Raw genomic sequence first — 24,656 nt, 5'->3', positions numbered from 1 at the left:
GTACTGGTTAAGTTTGCATGCTCCAGCTTTGGCAGCCCCAGGTTCGCAGGTTCAGATCCTGAGTGCAGACCTAGCACCATTCATCAAGCCATACTGTGGCAGCCTCCCACATAAAATAGAGGAAGCTTGGCACAGATATTAGCTCAGCAACGATCTTCTTCAAGCAAAAGGAGGAAGATTGGCAACAGATGTTAGCTCGGGGCCAATCTTCCTCACAAAAAATAAATTAATTAATTAAATATTCATTGAGTTGAATTAATACAAAAAATAAAAAATTTCTTACTTTAGGGAAAATTTGGGGTGAATGATCTCATAAAAAGCCATTTGTAATTTTCTACAGAGGTGTTACTGAATCGTTTTCTTTTCTTACATATTTTCCTTCTCTCGTTAAGTTTGTTACAGATCAGTGCTTCTGAAAATCTCAAACTTTTCTTTTTTCTTTTTTTTTTTTTTGAGGAAGATTAGCCCTGAGCTAACGTCTGCTGCCAATCCTCCTCTTTTTGCTGAGGAAGACTGGCCCTGAGCTAACATCTGTGCCCATCTTCCTCCACTTTATATGTGGGATGCCTACCACAGCATGGCTTGCCAAGTGTGCTATGTCTGCAGCCAGGATCGGAACTGGCGAACCCTGGGCCGCCAAAGTGTAATATGTGCACTTAACCACTGCACCACCAGGCCGGCCCCTCAAACTTTTCTTTGTCTAATAGACTATTAGAGTGGGAAAGGATTCAAAGGGGAGGAGAGCCAAGAAAAGAGCCTTAAAAGTACCATTTAAATAATTTCCTCTCTTTTATACCTGTCTCATCCTTTTCACAAAGTATCTCAACCCGTATATGTTAAATGGAAATTCTAAATATAGAACTAATCCTGGCCATCAAGAAGAAATATGTAATACTGATATTTATAGATCTTTATGATGCAATTCCCATAACACATTTCACTGGGAATATTTAAGGTTTGATCTAGAACCTATTTATTTTCAGATTCTATTATAACCATTTTGTCTGGTTTCCAAGACAGTACAAGCAGATATAGTAATAATAAATATAATATTGGGATCTAGTACTATCATTATGTAGAGGAATCGTCTAAGCAATTCACTAGTAACTATAAAAATAAATGATTTCTAAGTATTATTAGGAATTTGGCACCTTTTTCCAGTTTTGTGAATGAATCTCTTTTCTGCTACATCTAAGGGAGACTTTTTTGTATGTGAGGAAAATTGGCCCTGAGCTAACATCTGTTGCCAGTCTTCCTCTTTTTGCTTAAAGAAGATTGTTGCTGAGCTAACATCTGTGTGAATCTTCTTCTATTTTTTTTTTTAAGATTTTATTTTCCCTTTTTCTCCCCAAAGCTCCCCGGTACATAGTTGTATATTTTTAGTTGTGGGTCCTTCTAGTTGTGGCATGTGGGACGCCGCCTCAGCATGACTTGATGAGCAGTGCCATGTCCACGCCCAGGATCCGAACTGGTGAAACCCTGGGCTGCCAAAGTGGAGCACGTGAACTTAACCACTCGGCCCCGGGGCCGGCCCCAATCTTCCTCTATTTTATGTGGGATGCCACCACAGCACTGCTTGATGAGCAGTGCTGGGTCCTCGCCTGGGATCCAAACCTGTGAACCCCAGGCTGCTGAAGCAGAGTGCATGAACTTAACCACTATGCCTCCAGGCCACCTCCCTAAGGGAGATTTTATGTCAGGGACTGTATCTGATTTTCTGACTTTTCACCAGTGTTCCCTTTTGCCAGCAGTATCTCTTTATTCCCCTGTGCCTTATGTAGTCAAGCACATATGAGCTATTAAAAAAAAACTAAATATTTTAATAATATGAAGATTTAAACTTCAAACTCTTGTAGAGAGATTTGAACGACTCAATGAAGTTAAGTACATCTGGGAAACAAATGGCGTCATGGAGTACTATGTGCCCAGGGTATTATCACAGTCTAGAGGTCTCCTCTCAGCTTCCATGCTTCAGAACCTAAATAAGCACGTGGTGAGCGAGTCTCATCTCTCATGAGCAGATATATATTGACTAGGCTTACAGAGACTATTGTTTAAAATAAGCATTCCAATTTATTAATTTGTAATGAGAAGTAATTGACACAGACTTGAATTAATGTGAGCCAGGACTTCTCTCTAGCTCTGTAGACTGACGTGGATGGGAAGCCAAGTTTATAATTAGGACATTGTTTAGTGAGCATAGAGTAAAAACAAAAATTATATAATTTGAATTTATAACTAGCCTGACACATTCTTCTCCACAAGAGGAATAATCTTGCCTAGGACTATAATGCTTGAAGTCTTTTGGCCACGACTCCTTCTCTATTGGACAGTGGTTAGATGGGCATTGCTAATGTTTGCCTCTCTGCTTTTCCTTTCTCTTGATTTCCTTTCCTGACCAACAACTCCTCAGATTGACAAGCTTTTTCTTTAGCTATGTTCATATATATTCAGCCAGTCTCCATTATTTAAAGGAACTGTGCTTTGTTTAGCTTTGATTCATTGACTTTATAATTCAACTTGCGTTAAGTAATCTTGTTTCCTTCATTTCTAGGTATTGTAGAACATCTCACAGTTGCCTCCTTGTACTTAATACACAGTCTAAATATAGTTGAAGTATATTGCAAGTATTACATAATCTTGTGTTGCTTATTCTTTATTCTAAGTGTTCTTCTTCTAGTCCATGACTTTCAAGAATAAGATTCTTGGGGCCGGCCCTATGGCACAGCAGTTAACTTCACACGTTCTGCTTCTCGGTGGCCCGGGGTTCGCCAGTTCCAATCCCGGGTGCGGACATGGCACCACTTGGCAAAAGCCATGCTGTGGTAGGTGTCCCACGTATAAAGTAGAGGAAGATGGGCATGGATGTGAGCTCAGGGCCAGGCTTCCTCAGCAAAAAGAGGAGGATTGGCAGTAGTTAGCTCAGGGCTAATCTTCCTCAAAAAAAAAAAATTTAAATGAAGTTCATCAGCAAGAGTAAATTGAAACCAGATGGAAACTAGATTTATATGAAGGAATGAAGAGAGCAGAAATATGACATTCTTCCTGACAGTAAAAAGCACCCACGTCGCTTTGAGCTGAAGCGGAAATTGTGTTCTTCTAACTTAAGAAATTGTTGCAGGATTCTGTGTTTAGCGCCTTATGGAATAAATTCATGTCTTTGATCTCTTCCCCAGAGTCTATGTGGTCCCCATCTGTAGACTGACTCCCACTTTCTCTTTCCGGTTGGCTTCTCCTGATATAAAAAAAGGACATAGACTTGTTGATTCAGATCAGAGCTAATAGTATGGATTGGTTCCTTGGCATCATCCATTTTTTTTATACCACTTACATAGAGTTAATGTCCAGTGTGACATATAAAACGTAAACATTTCTCCATTCAGCTAAGACCTATGTTTGTCTGTCAAGACTCAGGATATTTCATATCCTGAACAGTTTTGTCACCTGTGAAATCTGTGAAATATTTCTACAAAAGTAAGAACATTAGAAATGTTACCGAGCCCCAAAGGACCAATGACCCGCAAGTGGATCCTTTTGCCCAGAGCTGCCCGTGCCAATAGAACGAGACCAGGTTTGGAATAAAAGAGCAGAAATGTTATTCGTTAATCAATGAATGGAGGAGGCAGAACTCATGATCTAAAACACCTCTCCTAAGGGAAGGTGAGCAGGGTTCTTGTGTGATGTGAAGGGGGAGGAGGGACTTAGGATAGGTGCAGAGCTTCTCTTCTTGCACACGGCACCTTTTGCACACGTATCCTTTTGTGCATGGCACCCCATCACCATCTTGGACCTTTCAAGTTTGGATTGGTCCTGCCATTTGGCCACCTGGCATTGATCTGCCTTGGTTCCTATAAGCAAGCACACCTTAAAAAACAAAGCATTAGTCATGGAAAATGTCTTAGGGACTTCCCTGAGTGACAGGAGTTGTGTAAGAGTTGACCTCTTTGAGGCTGGCACCCTCTTTTACACATGCTATAATTGTAGAACTTCTCTCACCTAGCTGCTCAGTCTTCACAAATTGTTACCAAAAAAAGTTTGGTTCATATTCTCAACTGCTTTGATATCTAGGGTAACATTAAGGTCAACTATCAAACTCCTTAGTAATGGAGACACTTTAAGAACTTGAGAACACCTGTTTATTTTATCATGGCCATTCAAACATGCTTCCTGTCTGGCATCCACAGTGTACATGTGAATTTCATGTGCGTCTTCCTCCATTTGGCTGTTGATTGTCATGGATGTCAGCACCTTAATAAAATTACCAGGATTATTCTGAACCTGAGTAACATGAGCCTGAAAACTCTACCGGCAACAGGTTTTAAGAGTGTTCCTTGGGAGTGCGGCCCCATAGCCGAGTGGTTAAGTTCTCGCTCTCCGCTTTAATGGCCCAGGGTTTCGCCGGTTTGGATCCTGGGTGCAGACTTGGCACCACTCATTAGGCCATACTGAGGTGGCATCCCACATGCCACACTAGAAGGACCCACAACTAGAATATACAACTATGTACTGGTGGGATTTGGGGAGAAAAAGCTGAAAAAAAAAAAAGATTAGCAACAGTTGTTAGCTCAAGTGCCAATCTTTAAAAAATAAAACAGGGGCTGCCTGGTGGCATAGTGGTTAAGCGTGCACGTTCCACTTTGGCGGCCTGGGGTTCGCGAGTTTAGATACCAGGTGTAGACATGGCACCACGTGGCAAGCCATGCTGTGGTAGGAGTCCCACGTATAAAGTAGAGGAAGATGGGCATGGATGTTAGCTCAGGGCCAGTCTTCCTCAGCAAAAAGAGGAGGATAGGCAGCAGATATTAGCTCAGGGCTAATCTTCCTAAATAAATAAATAAATAAATAAATAAAACAAAAAGAGTACTCCTTGGACAGCATGTAATTGGCAAGAGGTAGTATGTATGTCAGATTCTTCAGTATTACATTTACATAGCAATGGTTATCCGTATTCTGAAGTAGCCATTTCCAGTGGGTTCCATTGCTTAGTAGAAGTGGAGAATGGATTTTGGGAGACAAATAGTATTCTCTCCCACAGACCATCCAAATATGTTTTCAGACCCTTCTTCTCACCTAAACTCCCAACCGATCTGAAGTCCAGAATCTCTAATTTTTTTGGGGGGTGGGGGGAAGATTAGCCCTGAGCTAACTACTGCCAATCCTCCTCTTTTTGCTGAGGAAGCCTGGCCCTGAGCTATCATCGTGCCGATCTTCCTCTACTTTATATGTGAGACGCCTACCACAGCATGGCGTGCCAAGCAGTGCCATGTCTGCACCCGGGATCTGAACCGGCGAACCCTGGGCCACCGAAGCAGAACGTGTGCACTTAACCGCTGCACTACTGGGCCAGCCCCTCTGAGTAATTTTTATTTTATCCAGCAGATCCAGATTTGGCTCCCCATGGTCCCACTAATAAACTAAAAGTTATTAGTTACCACCACCACCACCACCCCACCCAATATACAGTAGTGGAGTAGGAATGGGATAGTTCTAGTAAAGTTAGGAAATATAGAAATTTACTACAAATTGTCACTGGTGCATAGCAATTATGATATTCTCCTTAACAAAAGTTGTGAACTCCTCCTTCTCTGAAGTAAAGTAAATCCTTCAGTTAGCCATTCTGGAAGCTCCTCTGGGAAAAGCTGTTAAGTGTATTGATCCCTGTGGCCCCTGTCTCTGCCCTGTTGGATGGTATTCCTTAATCACTTTCTGCTGAGGTAGTCATTGCAAAATATATATTCTTAGATTTGTTCCCTGGGGCCCTGCAAATTAGACTGACAAAGACAAATTAGAAGGGGAAAAACAAACTGAAGTTCATTAACACATGTGTTGGGTTTACATCTGAGAGTACTGAATGATGAGTGGGGTGGTTTGAACTTGGGGCTTATATAACATCTGAACAAAGAACAATGTGTAGAAAAGTGACAAGACAAAGCAGATGAAATTTTAGGATTTCAGGGTAGCAAACTGTGGGAAGTAAATATATGGAGAAAACTAATGAAAGATAAGGGCTAGTTAGTAAGTTTTGTTATGTAGATTCCTCTAGTGTCACCTCCAGCTTGATAAGAGTCTAGAGTTGTCTCTTCTGATTAAGAATTATCCTGACCTTCCTGGTAGGGGCAAGGCAGAGAGTTTCTCTTGTGTCTGCTGCATCTTAACTGCCTTCAGCTGAAAATAATCCTCATGTCAAAGTAGCATATTTTGGGCTGGCATATTCTGCTACCCTTCATCGCTCTTGGGGAATACAGAGTTTTCATAGCTGACTTCCTCCTGTCTTGATTTGGAGGTCTGAGGATTGTTTAGGATTTGAACAGACTTTTGCAGGCCAGGCTTGTAGTTTCTATGGTAATAGAGTCTACTCAGAAACTTACTAGAATCTAGATATTTCCCCTCAATTCTATTTTCAAGTAATCAAAGCAAAGATCTAATATGAATCGCTTTTAACTTTAAAAATAAGTCTTTCATGTGATGTCTTCTTCTCATCTATCTCTTCCCTTCAAATTTAACAGCAGTTACCTTGAGGCCATCTGAAATAATAGGCTTGGTTTGGGAAGGCCACTTGCTTAATTTGATCTTTGCCTCTGAGCTGGCCTCCATTGTCTGGCAAAGATGAATAAAAAGCCTGGGACACAGTCTTATCTCATGCTAAGATTATTCCTTAGCAACCGTCTCCTACCATTGCTTTGTTTTTGTTACAGAATATGTTGGGATTTTAAAAAATTGATAATAAATGTATGTGGTCCAAAAATCAAGCAATAATAAAATATATACAGTGAAAATTGTTTCCACCCCTTCCCATGACATGTCTATTTTCTACTCAACCCTAACAAGTAACCAATTTTAAAAGTTTATTGCTTATCTTCTAACATATATTTGTGCATATCTAAGCCAATACCAACCTGAAATCTTATTTATTTTTTTTTAAAGGTTTTATTTTTCCTTTTTCTCCCAAAGCCCCCCAGTACATAGTTGTGTAGTTGTAGTTGTGGGTCCTTCTAGTTGTGGCATGTGGGATGCTGCCTCAGCATGGCTTGATGAGCCATGCCATGTCTGTGCCCAGGATTCGAACTGGCGAAACCCTGGGCTGTCGAAGCAGAGCGTGCAAACTCAACTACTTGGCCATGGGGCCTGCCCCTGAAGTCTTCTTTTTGATCAATTTTAACACTGTTTTCTACTTGGCTGTTTTCACTTCATAATACATTTTAGAGATCTTTCTGATGTGGACTCAGTGAGCTGAGGAGTCGAAAGAAAGATTTCTTGCACTCTCAAGGTCTAGTAGCAGTGCTCCTTTATTCAGAGAATAGCATGGGGACAGGACCCATGGGCAGTGAAGAGCTGTAGGCATGGGGACAGGACCCATGGGCAGTAAGAGCTGCAGCATGGGGGCAGGACCCATGGGCAGTAAGAGTTGCAAACATGGGTTGAGGGTTGGGCTAAATTTAAGGCGTAGGTATGTGAGTTATCTCTTTACAAGACAAAGGAAAGATTATGTAAAAAAGTCATAAAAATGGTATCAGTGTAGGTGGAGTCTGGTTATTGGGTGGCCCTATAACTTTAGATAAGAATCAAATCGGATCAGGTCAGGACATTCTATGCTTCCCTGAGGATGATATAGATAGTATGTAGGGCAGGACACCTTGGGCTTTTCTCGCTGGGGCAGCCTTGATCTTCATCATTTCCATGGCAATACACAGAGTGCTTTATTACAACTGCATAGTATGTTTTATGCAAGTACTGTGGTGTGCTTAACCCTGTTGATGGACATTTGAGTGGTTTCTCATCCTTTAATTACCTCTTTCTGATAGTTGTGCCTTTTATTTCTATCTTAGTAATTGCATAGTTAGGACGTTTGGTGCAATAGTAAATAATAGTGATAGCAGTGAGTATCCTTTTTTCGTTTTGACTTTAGTGGGAATCCCTTTAGTATTTCCACCAGTAAACCTGATGCTAACTTTTTGGCTAGGATAGATATATTTTATCATGTTTATTAAGTACCCATCTATTTCTATTTTGTTGAACTTTTTTTTTTTTCAGTTCTTGGATTTCTGTCTTCTTTGTTTGAGACTTCACATTCTCTGCTGAGATTTTCATGCACTCTAAACATGTTTTGCTTTACTTTGTCAGTGCAAATAATCCATAACCAATCTATAAATGAAAATTTGGGTGAGTTTATTCTGAGCCAAAATGTGAGGACCATGGCCTGGGGCCTTCGTTCCCAAAGGAAGGAAGGGCACCAAAGAAGTGGGGTGTGTAGAGTGGCTATATACCCTCAAAGGGGATGTTTCACATATGCTTGAAATGTCCCTTTTATAATAGTCACGAGACTGCTCTGTCAGCACAGCAATTGATGGACACAGCAGGTAGTAGGTCTGCTGTCTCAGTGGACACAGCAGGGTGGCAGGTGTGTTGTCTCAAGCTAGGTGATCACAGGTGAGCACAGCAAATCAGTTCCTAGCCTAAGGAAAGATGCTTATCCTTAAGGAAATGCCAATGTTGGGGGAGTTGCACCTTTATCTTAAGGGCATTTGTTCTTGTCTTTGGGACGTAGCAAACGCTTAACCAGATATACAGTGCAGGCTCAATGGCCATGTCAGGCCCTTTTGGACAACACAAAGTCAGGCCAAATTAGGTTTACACCAAATGGCTTCCTCATATACTCCAATACATCCTATTGCTCACCATTTCTATTTGCCAACTTCATTGAAGATAATTATATTAGCAGCTTAAAAAATTCTAGTGTATTAGTTCCAATATCTGATTTATCTTAAGTTTGAACTCAATTCATCTTCTTTTCTCTTGAAAATGTTTTTTTTTTGAGGAGGGCGGGTTCTTTGTATGCTACATAATTTTGCATTGTTTCTTGGACATTATGAATGTTAAATTCTAGATTCTATTATTTTTCTCTAACGAGCATGTTTTCCTGTGTTTACTGCAAACTCTCTCTCTCTGTGGTAGCTGCAGTCTGTTCTGATATTTTGTTTTCAGTAAAGTTGTTTTGAATCTGTTCTGAGCACGCATGGTTCATGGGTCAGTCAGAATTGTGTGTAGACAGAGTCTGGGGATCCCCTCTGTCAACCCACAAAAAACAGAAACCAGTTTAAGAGGCAAAGCATTTATCTGAGATCAAAGAATTGCAATTTGGGCACCACAGATTCCAGCTGAAGCCCAAATAGTGTCCCGATTACAAGGTGAAAGAGTGGGAACTTTTCTGAGAAAAGAAAATGGGGTAATTATATGAAAAGAGGTGGGGCGAGCCCAGTGGTGCAGTGGTTAAGTTCACACGTTCCACTTCGGCAGCCTGGGGTTCACTAGTTCAGATCCTGGTGAGGACATACACACCACTTGTCAAGCCATGCTGTGGTAGGCGTCCCACATATAAAGTAGAGGAAGATGGGCACGGATGTTAGCTCAGGCTCAGTCTTCCTCAGCAAAAAAAAGAGGAAGATTGGTGGCAGCTGTTAGCTCAGGACTAATCTTCCTCAAAATATAAATAAATAAATAAATAAATAAATAAATAAATAAATAAATAAATAAAAATGATCTGAATTGAGAAAAGCCTTAGTTATCTACAGAGTTTTTCTTGAAGCTGTCTAAATTCTTTAGGTAATTTCTCAAGTTCTCTTTAGCGGGAATAAATGCAGCCAGTTATTATTACCCAAGTCTAGCTAAATGTATAAGGATCCTGACTGGTGTAACTTGATTATTTTCTGCAAATTGCAAAGTTCTCTGTTACATGCAAATGTCCCTTGGAAGATTAACACTTTGGTCATTAGTATTACTTAGTAGTAGGAATCAATTTATCAGAACTGAGTCAAGTGTCTCTGAGGGATGGAGGGGGCAGAGAGTGATCTGGAACATGGGATCTTGCCCAGATATATGTGCACTAGGATATCCTAAGTACCTTTGAAGGCTCTGGGCTCTAGGAGTGGGTGCCATGTGGCGACAGAAAACTGAAAAGTGAGGTGAAATGATACCAAAGATAACCTCGAAACACTTTTGCCATCTTTTTTGGAAATACTCTAGGTTATGTCTGACATTCATACTGAGCATACCCTTCCTTATACTTTCTGTTGGTTTGCTATATTTGATTATACTAAATAATATCAGTGGGAAAAAAATCCCCAAAGGGAAAATTATCTATTTTAAATTTATCAAATGTTTTTAAATCCATCCCTACTCTTCCTACTTTTTCTAATCTCCATTTTCTCTTTTACTATCCTCTGGAGTCCAGACATTTTAGAAAAGCTGACGGTTTCTTATGTGCTTTGTAAAAATTCCTTGAGATGCTTTAATTTCAGTTTATTTCTGTTCTGAAACTAATTTGTTTTACTACTGAACAGTTTTTGTTGTCCAGTTCTCGATTGTGGACTCTTTTGAGGTAAAATTCTTTGCTTTGAACATGCTATAAGATTATCAGATGGAAAATAGTAAAAACAGTCAATAAAAGTCAGATAATACTTTAGGCACTTTACATGTACCCACAAATATTTTTCATGAAAAAATTATTGACATCAGTAAAATAATTCTGAAAGTCTTACGCATGGTAGCTGTAAGATTTATAAGCTAATACTAAGTGGCCTACATTACCACTTGCTGTGCAATTTCAACGGAACTCTTTTTAGTTTTATTTTGTTTTAATAAGAATTAATTAAAATTATTGAGAATGGGTATATAGAGGAGGCAAGAAAAATATGTGATGGAAGGAAGAATAATTTAGTAAATTTATTTTGACATACAAAAGGCTAAATATTAAAATGCAATTATATTCAGCTTTATTGACCTCTTATCTAAGTTATTAATATAATACCCCAAAATGAGGAGCAGCCCAGTGGCTCGGGGGTTAAGTTCACACATCCTGCTTCAGTGGCCTGGGGTTCACTGGTTCGGATCCTGGGTGCAGACCTATGCACCTCGTGTCAAGCCACACTGTAGCAGGCGTCCCACATAAAACAGAAGAAGATGAGCACAGATGTTAGCTCAGGGACAGTCTACTAGAAAACATAATTATGGTTGAAATAAAATGTTTGTCAGAATAATGATTTAATTTAATTGAACACAGTTTTCATTTTTCATAATTTTTAATAATATGCAGGAGTAATATTAGCTTATTTGATTAGTAAACCTGTATAAGTTTAGGAAAAACAAACCCAAGTGGAATAAAATGTACACTTGTGTTATGCTTAACACTGATAAATCAAAGAAAAGATATAGCTGTTTTTATTAAGCCATAATTATTAAGCTAGTCTTGTTTATCAAAGATTTACTCTTATTAATGTGAACTTGGATTTTTATCTTTTTTATTTTTTTGAGGAAGACTAGCCCTGAGCTAATATCTGTTGCCAATCCTCCTCTTTTTGCTGAGGAAGATTGGCTTGGATTTTCAACATGTTTCTTAGTTTCAGCAAGAAGAATTTTAAGTTTAGCACATTTAAAGCATTAGAAGTTCAACTTCCTATTCTGAGAATTTTAGGAATATTGAATTTATATAAGAGTTTATTTGTCTCTATAAGTCAGTCAGAACAGAGCTCCTTAATTTAAGATACCTTGTACTAAAATTTTTTAAATATCCCCTGGAGATAGAAAGACATTTCACACTCAGAATGAGAGGTAAAGGCCTTTCTAAGTTTCAGAGACATAGACACAGAGAGAGCTTACAGCTTCAAATCTGTAACTTAGCACAGAGGAAACACAGAAACATAAAATCTCATTGGTCCAAATATCAATGAGGTATTCTCCGTCCCAGTGGCTCTGAAATTTTTAATGGATTTGAGCTAAAAAATAGACAAATTTTTTATAAAACTCTAACAAACCAGATTCTCTGTCTCTTTCACCTAATAGAGAATAGATCTCTATCATACATTGACAGAGATCATCAGATTGTTAAACTATAAAACCAAACTCCTTATAGTTGCTCTTACTAATTGGAAATAACTTATCAGGAAGTGAACCAACAACAGCAAAAATCCCATAAAACTAGTAGGTAGGGAAAAAAGCTAAAGAAATGGAGAGCTAGCAAATTTTAAGTTCTGTTGCTACTTGGGATTCACCTATGGGAGCCAGGAAAAGACATGCCTGGGCTTAAGCTGACCAGGAGGTGCACTTCTCTGACAACTCCATTTATCTAGCTCTATCAGATGAAGCCATCTCAGTTGATGACCTTCAAAACTGGTAAAAAATACATTTTTATCAAAAGGAAAATCATGGTTTTCTTAAAAATATAAAATGAACACGTGTCAAAGATATATTTAACTCATTTATTAATAAGGGAACCAATAAGATATTACAACTGAATCAAAGGAGAATTCAAACAACACACACATATTTGGGTGATCAGACATGTTGAAATGAATTTACAAATAGATACTGGTCAATATCCACAGGGCAATCTGTTGTATTATACTGGACAGAATTTGTTTACATGAGAATAAGTTTTATACAATTTACAGAGTTGTAAAATAGCTCAAAGACAATGAAAAGCACAGGGCCCTTTAGAATCAGATAACCCAGAAAGGTACATTAGACAGGACACCTAATAATCATTCTGTTACTGAAACCAAAGCGGGTTCCCTCCTGGAGAGTTAAATCAGACTCTACACCAGAAGTAGTTGTCTCACAAAGTAAAGTATATTGCAGCAAATAAGAGACCATGAAGAATCATTTCCAAAGTCATGGCGTCCTGAACAAAGGGAAGCAGGGACATTTATTTTGGATGGGGAATGGATATTCAAAAGGGAGAGGAGGGTATTCACTTGCACAGACTGAGTTGGAAAACATGCTTCCACATACACTGCAGGTTACGGTAATAAGGCCCAAGCTCCTCCTGGAGAGATCTCAGCATTGAAAATAAGGCCAAGGGCATAGGCGTAGCTCTCGTGGTGAGGCTTGGTCTGGTTCAGGGAGGTTGGTGATTGCATTTCCTTAAGATAACAAAAGGAAAAAGAACAATTTGGAAAAACAGTTAAAATATCCAAATCCACCTTTGAGTTCCTTTGGGTAACTAGTTGGTGACAGTTCTTGTCTATTTCAAAGTCTTTCACTAGAAACAATCCAGATGACAACCCTTTCCAGTCCTTGTCCTCATGGCCAACTTAGACACAAGGTCAGGCAGCCCCTAATCTTTCAAACTTCCAGTGAGAACTTTCTGGGTTCTTGGAGCAAGGGTAGGGGAAAAGGGTTTGTCTTTACCTGTCTTTGCATCACTAGCTGGATGAGGCCTTTCCTTGCTGCTTGACTTTCCTCCATGTATTTTGTGATCACCTAGGAGCCGTGGAGGGTGGCTTTGTGATAGGAGGAGGTTTAACTTGGCAAAGGGACATCTGTTGGAATAGTTACCCAGAGTGACTTAGTAAGCTCTGGTTCCCTGAGCCTGATCACCAGGATTCTCCCAGAGGGACATTCCCAAGAAGTATGCAGCCACACAGTGACAAGTTCAGACCAAGGAAGGTCCCTGATGCCTTGTCTGAGGCCAACCTCTGTCCCCTATTCACAAGAGTAGCAGTCCCACTGTTAAATAGGTGGAAATCATCTCTTGTCAGGTGATAAAGATTGATTTTTGTTTAAGAGAGGCAATTTAGGGGTACAAACATGTAATGTACGAAAGGCTAGTTATATGAAAGTGAAATAATTGAGGTTAAGGATTACTTAAAATTGGAAAATGTAAGAAAACCAACATTTATTGTGCTTCTGCATTTGGCATGTTGCTTCTTTTAATTGTATTTGTGTCTTCAGCAGTTTTGCTGGACCTCATTGTGTGTTTTACTAAATTCAGTTTCCAAAAGGAATTGTCTGGATTTTATGAGTTGTTTTATTAACCACAGAAAATTTTTAGGTTTTCTTAAGGTCAATTAAGGTTGTTTCTTGATACTCTTTTTAGATAAGACTTCTGTCTTTTCATCTCTAAATTTAGTAGAAGGTTGTAGTTGAAAGGAAAAAAGTTCAAAATAGTACTGTGATATTAATCAGAACGAAGAACTCTTTACTTTGACTTTTGGCACTGTATCATATGCTTTATTAAACATCTGGATTTAGATAGATCTTTAGAACACTTTTACAGAAAGGAAATAGCCTCGAAGCTTATAATAGAAGAACAGTTGCAATTACACAAAACAACCACTCTATTTAGCTGTGCATTTTATCACTCTTCATTTTAGTAACCTTACTTCTGATAAAGAATTTTCATCACTATTCTCAGCAGAAACAACTGATATATCTTTCTTGACCCTCACCGTGCTTAGAATAAAACTTAAAAAGGGATAAACCTTCTTGAAATCTCACATTTTTCCAGATCACACACTATATCAAACATGGCAGGATATGGTTTTGAAACTGTGGGAACATATCTCTTAAGTCTACTTGTTTTTTACCTGAGTTTGTCTTACTGATTTGTGTCACTTGTCCAAGAGTAGAAACTACTCTTCAGAACTAACTCAGTTTAGCTCATTGCTGTTTTAGGAAGCAGAATGCCAACGAAAGACAACGCATACCCTACTTTAAACCTTCTTTATTGCATAATGAAGTCATATCAGATTATGCATTTGCTTCTGAATTTTGATTATCCTCTTAGTGTCTTTTTCAGCCTTTGGAAAGCAGCTGAAAAATATCCCAAATTCTCATCAGTAAGGTTTCATTTTCAACATAGGAATGCTGTGCAAAGTGACAACTGTGACTTTTGCTCAGCTCTAATACTTAAATTCCTTTGTCAGGAAGTGAACTGATGCTGACTTCTCTCTCTTATTTCAAGTTGGGGCATGAGATTTTTCACTGCATTAGAAGGTTGTTCAGACCTGAAGCCTGGGAAGGTAAGATGCCGGTATGAATACTGTCCATTTAGAACTTGGTTTGAGTGTCTAGTGATTTAAGAGCATAAGTATTTCCGGCTGTTCCTGGTTTATAGTCTTGATGAACCCGTCAAGTTTTACCAAAACGTGAGTAGGGAAAAATGTCCATAATTGGAAGGCTCATTAATATAATTTATTATTTATAAATTTTAACTATAGTTTTATATTTAGTCAAATTATTACTTAAAGGAAAAAGTGACATACACCAATTTTTATGTATAAATCTTTGTATATACAAATATATATATTTTTTATACCAAGATCATAATATGATAGACTGTGAAAAATATATATGTGCTTCTTGATTGTAGTCTTTTTCTCTCTGATCTTTTTTTTAAAATAACATACTTTATTTTTTAAGAGCAGTTTTAGATTTCCCCTCTGATCATTTTTTTGAGGCAGACAAGATAGGGAGAGCAAAGACTTGAGACACTTATTTTGTTCATATGGAGAAAGAAGACAACATTAAGAAAATTTTTTAAATCACAGAGTTTTACCTACTTACTCTGGTGAACCAAGCAGTGTTCTTTGAGTCTCTCCCAGAAAGTCTTCCTTGGAGAGGACTGGCCAATGCATGCATTCAGTAATGAAGGTTCTGTTTTACACCACTGTTGGTTACTCTTATCATTTGTTTACATGCTTCCTTCATTCACTGTGCTTTAGCTTCTATCAGTAAATAAAATGTTTCAAATTTTCTCAGATTTGCTTAAGCTAAAAAATTGTAATCCTTCACAACAAAACCATAAAAATACCCTACATAATAACAAATATGAATTATTGTCTATGTAGAGTATTTTATCTATTTAGATATAATCTATAGTCCACTTTAGCACATGAATTATCTGGTTAACATAGTCAATCTTGAAAGACTCTAACAGATTTTGGTTTTTCACTGGACTTCGATTATACTTACACATTTGAAGTATAATAATTATTGGTTTTTAATGGTGCTAATATCATATAAATATGACATTAAACAACAAAATTTTTGCAAGATTGAATATTAGTTGAGTATCTCTAGATACTGTTAAGAATGTAATGCTTTGTGGAGTTACATTTATGTCACTAGCTAATTAAAGAGGGAAAGGTCATGAGTCAGTCTTCCCTGAGTTCTTGGCCTATAAAAATCTAGTAGAAGTTTTGTAGGATGTTGGCACGTTTGTGTTTTGTTATATGGCCCTGGACTACTAAAGGGATCCAAGCACATGTTGTTACTTCATGTTTCTTGAACACTCTAATAGTTTTATTTTATTTTTGTTTTTACCATTTTTCCTGAGTTTCAGATTGAACTTTGATTACTAGAGAGTATTGGTCAAGTAAAGTCATTTTTGGCATAGGCCAATATTATACTTCTTTCCAGGATAGATTAGCCCAAGTGAAGTGTCATTGACATTAAGTCTCCATTTGGTTGGTGAACTCTTTGTAATACAAAGGTTTCTTGTTTCTGAGAAATATTTAATAATAATAATAACATTTATTGATCACCATGCTCTTAACCTTTTCTGGCTGTAGTTTTTCTTAGGCTTTTTTTTTTGGTGAGGAAGATTGGCCATTGAACTAACATCCACTTCCAGTCTTCCTCTTTTGTTTGAGGAAGATTGTCCCTGAGCTAACATATGTGCCACTCTTCTTCTATTTAGTATGTGGGATGCCGCCACAGCATGGCTTGATGAGCAGTGTGTAGGTCTGCACGTGGGATCCGAACCTGTGAACCCTGTGCTTCCGAAGCAGAGTGCATGAACTTCACCACTACGCCACCGGGCCAGCCTCTTTCTTAGGCATTTTATTTTCTGTAGTCTATGAAATGTAAACATGCCCTTTGTAAAGTGCCTACTTTCAGTCTCACTTGTGTGTTTCAATGTTCAAAGCACTTTTAGACATTGTTTATTTGATTCTGACAATAGCTCTATGAAATAGCTAAAGGTAAAGCAGGTCTTGTTATTTTAATTTTACAGAGTCTTAGAGAGGTTAAGTGACTTGCCCAAGGTCACACAGGCAGCAAGCACGAGAGTGGGGTCAAGAAACCAGTTTTTTCTAGTTCACAGTTTGGTACTCTTTCTTGAAGCTAAATGGCACTCTGTTGGTTTACATGATTAAAAACTTGGTTCTTTTATCATGCTAGCAGTCTCTAATGTAACAACTTACCTTGAATGCTGTAGAATCTAATGAATTTATTTCATGTACAGTGTACTAAACATAGCTCCTGGGTTTAGGGACAGATTGTTGGTGGTATTCAGCTGGAAAAATCAACATATATACTTGGGTACTGAGTTTTGGAATTTCTCACCTAGTTGAGCATTTGTACCAATTCCGGCATTCATCTTTTAGTTCCAGGAGAGTGTGCGTGGTCTGTAGTGCTTAGTCTTCACCTTATTACGTGGCACAACTGTTTGCTACTTGGCAGTCTGTACAGAAGTGAGGTCCCGTGCAAGACAGTTACATGAACACTGAAGGCTACTTAGTTCTGCATAAAACGCTGGTACAACATCTCACCTTTCTGTTTTGCTTCAACCAGTACTACCAGTTGTCTGTCTAGATCTTAATTCACCCTTATTTACTGTTAAAGGAATTGACTACATTTGCCTGAAATTTTATATTTGTGTTGTAACTGAGGTCGTAACATTTTCATAAATGAGCTCAAGCTTTAAACGCAGAATCCTGTACACACTCATTGATAGGCTGTATTTACTTTTTTGTATGATAAATATCTAAAAATTTAAAATTAATTTTTAGGTTAGCCATTCCTACTTCTTGGATAACATAATATTTAAATTTCTCTTTGCCTTTCTCTAAATTCTGATTTGACTAGTTAAGAAATAACAAGATTTGACTTTGCTTTATTTAAAGATCCCATCAGGTTTTTGCTTTCCCGCAAGAGCATGTGTTTGCTTTGTCCTGCTGTACGACAACAGAACACCACTAGTGTTGATTAGTCTCCTTTATATGCCTTTTTCTGTTTGCTTACAAACTGATCTGACCACTTAGCTTATGTTTACACCATTCTCTTGACGGCTTCAACTCAAAATATTTATCATCTAGGTAAAACATTTATAATTAGTTACATCAGCTAGTTTGTCATCTTCTTCCTTGAAGTTCAGTCTTACCTAAACTTGATCAGCCTTAAATTTGAGTAATGAGTTTTTAGCTTTTTAAAAAGAAATCTTCCTTATCAAGAATTATACTGTCTCATTTCAGGATTCATTTCTTTAGGGTTCTGGTTATCTTTTCTAGGATGGAAACTGAACCCTATTTTGACATTGTTTCAAAACTTCAGAGTTATTTTAAAACTATAATAGGAATTTCTCTTGGTGGTTTTTGCATTCTATTTTTAAAAATTAGAGAAATTAGAGGAGTTTTTCCCTTTTTTGTCACTTTAGAGATACTTTTGCAAACTAAATTTAGAACCTGTTTTTTTGTTTTGTTTTTTACTGTATGGAATGCCCCTTTCCTTCTTTGGTTATTTTGTGATGACGTATGTTTTGATTTTTATGGCAGTCTCTGTGTTGACTTTCTGGTGTGTGTGTGCGTGTGCGTGTGTGTATTTATCTCCCTTTTTGGAATTGGGATGTGGAGCTAGAAGAGAAAGAAGCAAATTATTTTCATTTAATCTTTTTCCCTTCATACTTTAACCGACTTAATATATGGAAAAATAGATTATTTAGACTTTAAGTAATTGTGTTTTCCCAAAATATTTTTACTTCCATTTCAGTTTACCACTCATATTCTATCCTTACTTTTCCTTTCTATCTCCTCAACTCCATCTTTACAGTAGATTGAGAGAATCGAGACTATTTCTTTGCTCAGACTGACACCCCTAGTGGAAGCTATAACCAGTAACACCACTGACTCACAATGGGTAGGGTTTGAGGTTCATGAAGCATCTTTCATATGCTCACTGAAGTAAAATTGATCCCTTGTGCTATATCTTGATGCTCTTTTCTCTTATTAATTTGTATTCTGCTTTATTAGCCTTTCATAGCAGTGGTAAAGCTTTGTTAGTAAGTAGTTCACATATAACTTTCTAGACCTGTATCCTTGTTTGTCTAAGGTGGGAGAAAAGGAGATACAATTTCTTAATACTTCCTAAGCTGGAAAGAGGTGAGAAGGAGAATTAGCAGAATCAGTGTTTCTATTTTTGGTAATATCAGCTTAATATATATATATATGCTTTTTTACACAGAATTATTGCTAAGTGTAGTTTATTCCATAACTTCTTGGGTTGCTTTATAAACAGTAGTGTATATTAAAATACTATTCTTTATTTTCACTGCAATTGTGAAAGAATGAAATTTGTTTGGTGCCAAACTGTCATTCTCTTAATTCATATCAATCTCTTTGTTTTATAATCGTTTGAACACATTAACAGGGAAAAAGGAACTGATTGGTAATACCAAAGATTATGGTTCTTTGTCATATAGTTTTAAAGAACTGAAAGTAATTGGCTTTAAAATGTTTGGCTGGCAACTGAAAAAATATTCTAGAAAAAGAAAGTAATAAAGTAGGGAGTAGAACTACCAGATAGTAAAACGTATTATAAAGCAACAATATTGAAGCAGTATGGTAGAAGCCCAAGATTAGATCATTGAAGAATAAGAAGAAATGCTGTTACTTATTCAAATTTGATGTATGTTAAAGGAGTCACTGTTAAATAGTAGGAAAGGAAATGATTATTTAATAAATGGATTTGGAATAACCAATTAGCAATATTGAGAGAAAATACATTTAGACCCACATCTACACCAGATATAACAAAATAAATTTCAGATAAATTTAAGTGTGGATAATTATATCATTGAAAAATCTAGAAGATAAAAGGACTGAATATTCTGTATCTCTGGAGTTTCTAAGTAGTTAGAAAACTGGAAAAGGAAGATAGCAAAGATTAGACTGTATATGCTAATTTGTTTTATAGTAACCGTAGCTCTGTGAGCATGCCTATTGTATGTTCAAAATCTGAAAATTAGTCTCCTTTTTTCTTTATACCAGCTGGAAACCATTTGCTTTCTCTATTAGTTAATGGAAGAGAGAATGCAATTCTTTATCTAAAGTTTTATTCTGTAGATGCGTTGAAAATTATACAGGAGCTCGTTGTGAAGAGATTTTTCTCCCAAGCTTCAGCATCCGAACTAAAAGTGACCTGTTTGCAGCTTTCGTGGCATTGGCTATTCTTCTAGGAACTTTTATCATTGGAGCCATCTACTTCCTTTGCAGGTAACCAAAATAGAAGCATGCTTTTAAAAAGAAAAAAAATAATGTATACAGTAGTTATTCTACTAAACGATTGATATGCCCTTTTGTTCTAGATATTTTTCCAGATAATGTTTTCTGTTTAGAGTTATATCTCTAATATAGTTATTGTTATTAAATTAACAAGTCATTTTTTGAAAGGATCTTAAGCAGTCTCTATTTGTTCTTTGTTACTGTCATCATCATTATTTACCTTGACTTCTCTAAACTAGTAAAGTAGACCCACATTCACTAAAGTAATCATTCCCAAAATACCTAAATATTTTGGCTACGTCCACTTAAAATACATTTTGAGGGGCTGGCTCAGTGGTGCAGAGGTTAAGTTCACACATTCCACTTCGGCTGCCTGGGGTTTGCCAGTTCGGATCCTAGGTGTGGACCTACGCACCACTTGGCAAGCCATGCTGTGGTAGGCGTCCCACATATAAAGTAGAGGAAGATGGGCATGGATGTTAGCTCAAGACCAGTCTTCCTCAGCAAGAAAAAAAAAAGATGATTGGAAGCAGATGTTAGCTCAGGGCTAATCTTCCTCAAAAAAAGTAATAAATTTTGCTTGTGAAAGAAAAGAACAACTTACACAACACCGTAAATATAAATTTAAGACATATGGCTAATATCTGGGGTCAATTCATTGTGTAGTCCCTACTATGTGCCAGGCATTGTGCTAAGCATAAAGAATACAATGGTGAACAAGATAGACATGTTCCCTAACTTCATAGAGATTTAAATCAACTTGAAGAGAGAGACAAATAAGCAAGCAATTAATTTGGGGAGACTAGTAACTCATAAGAAATACAGAAACATTATTCATATGAAGCAATGCTATGCAGTGAAGATTACTTTCATTCATTAGGTTTGGTCTTCAACTTTTTCTGAAATTTTGTGAAAATAAGTGAATATAGAATTTATTAAGTTTAGAAGTTATCTGGTATCATAACTGTCACTCTTAATATTTACTAAATGTACACTGTATGCTATCATAGATACTTGTAAAAATGGAAAATGGAGCTGAAGGTAATCATGAAAGAGACGCAAGTGGGCTTGAGAAGTTTATGTTCTAAGAAAGGTAACACATATGTAAAATTGTATTTTATAATACAATCCTCACTTCTGAATTACTTTACACCATGGAGTAATTAAAAATTGGAGAGAGTGCTCTTTAAAATGTGTGGTATTATATATTTTATCCCAAAATATATCATTTAAGCAGTCTAATAGGTTTTATCTCATAATTTTAGCATCTGACTACTTCAGATACAAAAATTTAAGTACAAGTCCATTGTATCAGATTGTATTTTCCAAAGATAGCCACAATATCTCTCATTCCCATCTGCTCTTCTGCAATGTCACCTTGCCACTCTTACATCAAGAGGTAGAGTTTATTTCTCTAAATCCTTGAATCTGGGCAGGCATTATGACTGCTTTGACCATAGAATATGTGGAAAAAATGCTGTCCCAGTAGGTTTTAAATGACCTGGCAGCTTCCACCTCTTGCCACTCATACTTTGGATGCTCTCTCGCAGAATCAGCACCATGTTGTGAGAAGCCTAAACAGCGCAAAGAACCAGTGTCAGCTGAGCTCCCAGCCAACAGCCAGTGTCAACTAACAGCCATTTGAATGAGCCATCCCAGACATCCAGCTCAGTGGAACCTTTAGTTGACTCCAGACTTAGCTGCCAGTTAACTGCAATCACAGAGACCCTAAGCAAAAAATGCCCAGCTGTCAACCCACAGAGCCATAAGAGACAAATTGTTTTAATCCACTAAGTTTGAGTTGATTTGTTATCCAGTAGTGGATAACTAGAATACCCATGTTTGGAATTAGGTTTACTCTTGACTTTAAATAATGTTTGGAAAAAAGCTGTATAATAATTTATTCTATCCTTTTAAACATTTTGTTGGTCTCTTACACTAACGAGCAGACCAACTCACTCATTCCCTCATTAATCACTCTAGTGCCTGGTTGGAAATATAGCCTTTTCATCTCTTATTGATTAGATAATAAATTTAAAAAAAAATTTTTTTTGGTGAGGAAGATTGGCCCTGAGCTAACATCTGTTGCCAATCTTCCTGTTTTTGTGCGAGGAAGATTGTCACTGAGCTAACATCTATGCCAATCTTCCCCTATTTTGTATGTGGAATGCCACCACAATGTGGCTTGATGAGCAGTATATATGTGTGCGCCTGGGATCCGAACCCGTGAACCCTAGGCGACCAAAGCATAGTGTACAAACTTAACCACTACGCCACCAGGCCAGCCTCTACAATAAATATTTTTTATAATGTCAGTCAGGGTAGGCTAGGTTTGGTTACATTAACTATCAACCCTAACAGTTTAGTGGCTTAAAAAAATAAAAGACTATTTCCCATTCATTCTGTATTATTGTTATGATTTGGCAGAGAGGGTTTTGCTAATCATAGTCACTTAAAGTCTCAAGCTGATAGAGCATCCACCATCCTGAATGCTGTTGGTTGCTATGCCAGAGGGAAAAGAAAGCTCTGGAGGGTTTCATACTTGAATTGAAATGATCTGTCTGGCCTCAATTCACTGGCCAGAATGAGTTGCATCGTCTACTCAGTTACAGGGGCTGTCAGGAAATGCAATTCTACCATATGCCTGTAAGGCAGAGAGCTAGAAATACAAGTCTAATATAATGACCAAAGGATTTATTAGGAAATTTAATAATCATTCCAATGGGAATTGTTATGAGTTTTTTTTTTTTTAATCCATAGAACTTTAATATTGTGGTAGTTGTCCAAAAATAAAACTCCTTTGCCAACCCAATGAGTTTGTTAGGGGTGTGGTATATGGTACCCCACAGGTGCTCAGTGCTACTGATCAACAGAGTTTCAGAGGAGACCTTCTAAGACACAGTAGCTCTGCAGGCTTGAGCCAGAATTTAGGAATATTTCTAGTCTTAAGTACCCTATAGCAGGCTACACAATACCTTTTTGGGAGAAAGTATAGGTAAAAGAGAAGGAAAAGAGTATATAAAAACAAGAGGTAGTGTTCAGTGAAAGAACAAAAGGAACCTCCAATAACAAATATATAGGTTTGCATCCGGAATTCACAGTCTGAATGTCTGAGGGGGGAAAAAAGCTAAGAATGTAAAATAATCCAGGCTGGTAGTGCCCCAGGTGGCTGATAGAAGCAAATGCAAATTAATTCGTGAAGAACCCACTTTCTTTACTTTAAAAAGCATCTCATAGTATATAAAGATTACCAAACATGCAAGAAAAAAAGGCACCATGAATAAGAACCCACAGAAGCAACTAATAGTAGAATCAGATATTCAAAATCTTTATTTATTGGAAGAATCAGAAACATAACATAAAATATGTATGTTTAATATATATCAAAAAATAAATGAGAGGCTTGTAAATAAGCAGATTTGACAAAGACCAAAATGGAACTCCAATAAATAAAATATTATAATGTTTTAAAAAGCAGTATATGTTTTAGTTCAATAAAATTTTTTAACATAGTATGTTTTACGCAGCAGATTAGACACCATAATAGAATTAATGAATTGGAAGGTAATAAGAAGAAGTTACCCACGAGGTAATCCTGAGAGAAAAAGAAATGGAAAATATCAAAGAGAGGTCAAGAGAAGTCAAGAAAAATGGAGACTAGAGAGAGAGTGTCTAACATATGTTAGAGTTCCAGAGGAAGAAAGAGAATGGGGCAGAGTTAGTATTTGAAAAGGTAAATGGCCGAGACTGTTTCAGAACTGATGAAAATCATCCAGATTCTAGAAGTCCAACAAATTTCAAGCATAATAAATAAAAAATAAATTTACATATGGGCACAATCCAGTAAAAGTGTAGAACATCAGTCTCAGAGGAAATTGCAAAAATGTTAGAAAAGAATGATAGATTATCTTCAAAGATGCAGCAATTAAAGTGACAGCTGACTTCTCTGTAGGAAAGAAGCCAAAACAGAAGAGGGAGTAATGATATTTTCATATTCACTGGAAATAACTGTCAACCCCAAATTTCCATTATCAGTGAAAACATCTTTCCAGAATCAGGGTAAAATGAAGATACTTTTAGATAAGCAAAACTTGAGAGTTTGCTCTCAGATGTATATCAAGCAGGAGGAAATTGATCGTATATGGCATATATGAAATGCAAGACAGAAGAAAGAACAGAGAAAGCCATTATGTAACTAAATCAAAATAAATATTGTATAAACTTTAACAATAATGTTGTCTAATGTCTTTGAAAAGAGAAACTAAAATATATGACAGTAATAACAAATAAGTTGGAAGGATTGTAATTAACGTGTGCTAAGGTCTTTGAATGGGAGGAAGATAAATATATAGGTTGATGTGAGACTCTGATATGTTAAGAATGAATATTAGGGGCTGGCCCCGTGGCGAAGTAGTTAAGTTCACACGCTCTGGTTTGACAGCCCAGGGTTTCGCCGATTCAGATCCTGGGCACGGACATGGCACCACTCATCAGGCCACGCTGAAGTGGTGTCCCACGTACCACAACTAGAAGGACCCACAACTAAAATATGCAACTATGTACTGGGGGGCTTTGGGGAGGAAAAGGAAAAATAAAATCTTC

The 24,656-nt window shown here is 37.3% G+C and overlaps 1 long non-coding RNA gene across 6 annotated transcripts in view; it reads left to right on the top strand.

Annotated features, from left to right (window-relative positions):
* Nucleotides 1-24,656, top strand: part of LOC124233152 (uncharacterized) — a 118,554-nt gene that overhangs the window by 55,718 nt on the left and 38,180 nt on the right. For 4 of the 6 annotated variants that reach the window (XR_006886990.1, XR_006886987.1, XR_006886986.1 and 1 more), the window contains one exon: nucleotides 14,738-14,795. This is a non-coding gene — a long non-coding RNA (uncharacterized LOC124233152). Of the gene's footprint in view, nucleotides 1-14,737; nucleotides 14,796-19,882; nucleotides 20,036-24,656 lie in introns of those variants that run through there. The other 2 variants (XR_006886988.1, XR_006886991.1) reach the window with 2 other exon arrangements.

Source organism: Equus quagga, unplaced genomic scaffold (genome assembly GCF_021613505.1).
Source record: "Equus quagga isolate Etosha38 unplaced genomic scaffold, UCLA_HA_Equagga_1.0 154_RagTag, whole genome shotgun sequence".
Classification (NCBI taxonomy): domain Eukaryota; kingdom Metazoa; phylum Chordata; class Mammalia; order Perissodactyla; family Equidae; genus Equus; species Equus quagga.
Note: the sequence above shows the minus strand (reverse complement) of the source record. Positions and strands in the feature narration are given on the sequence as shown.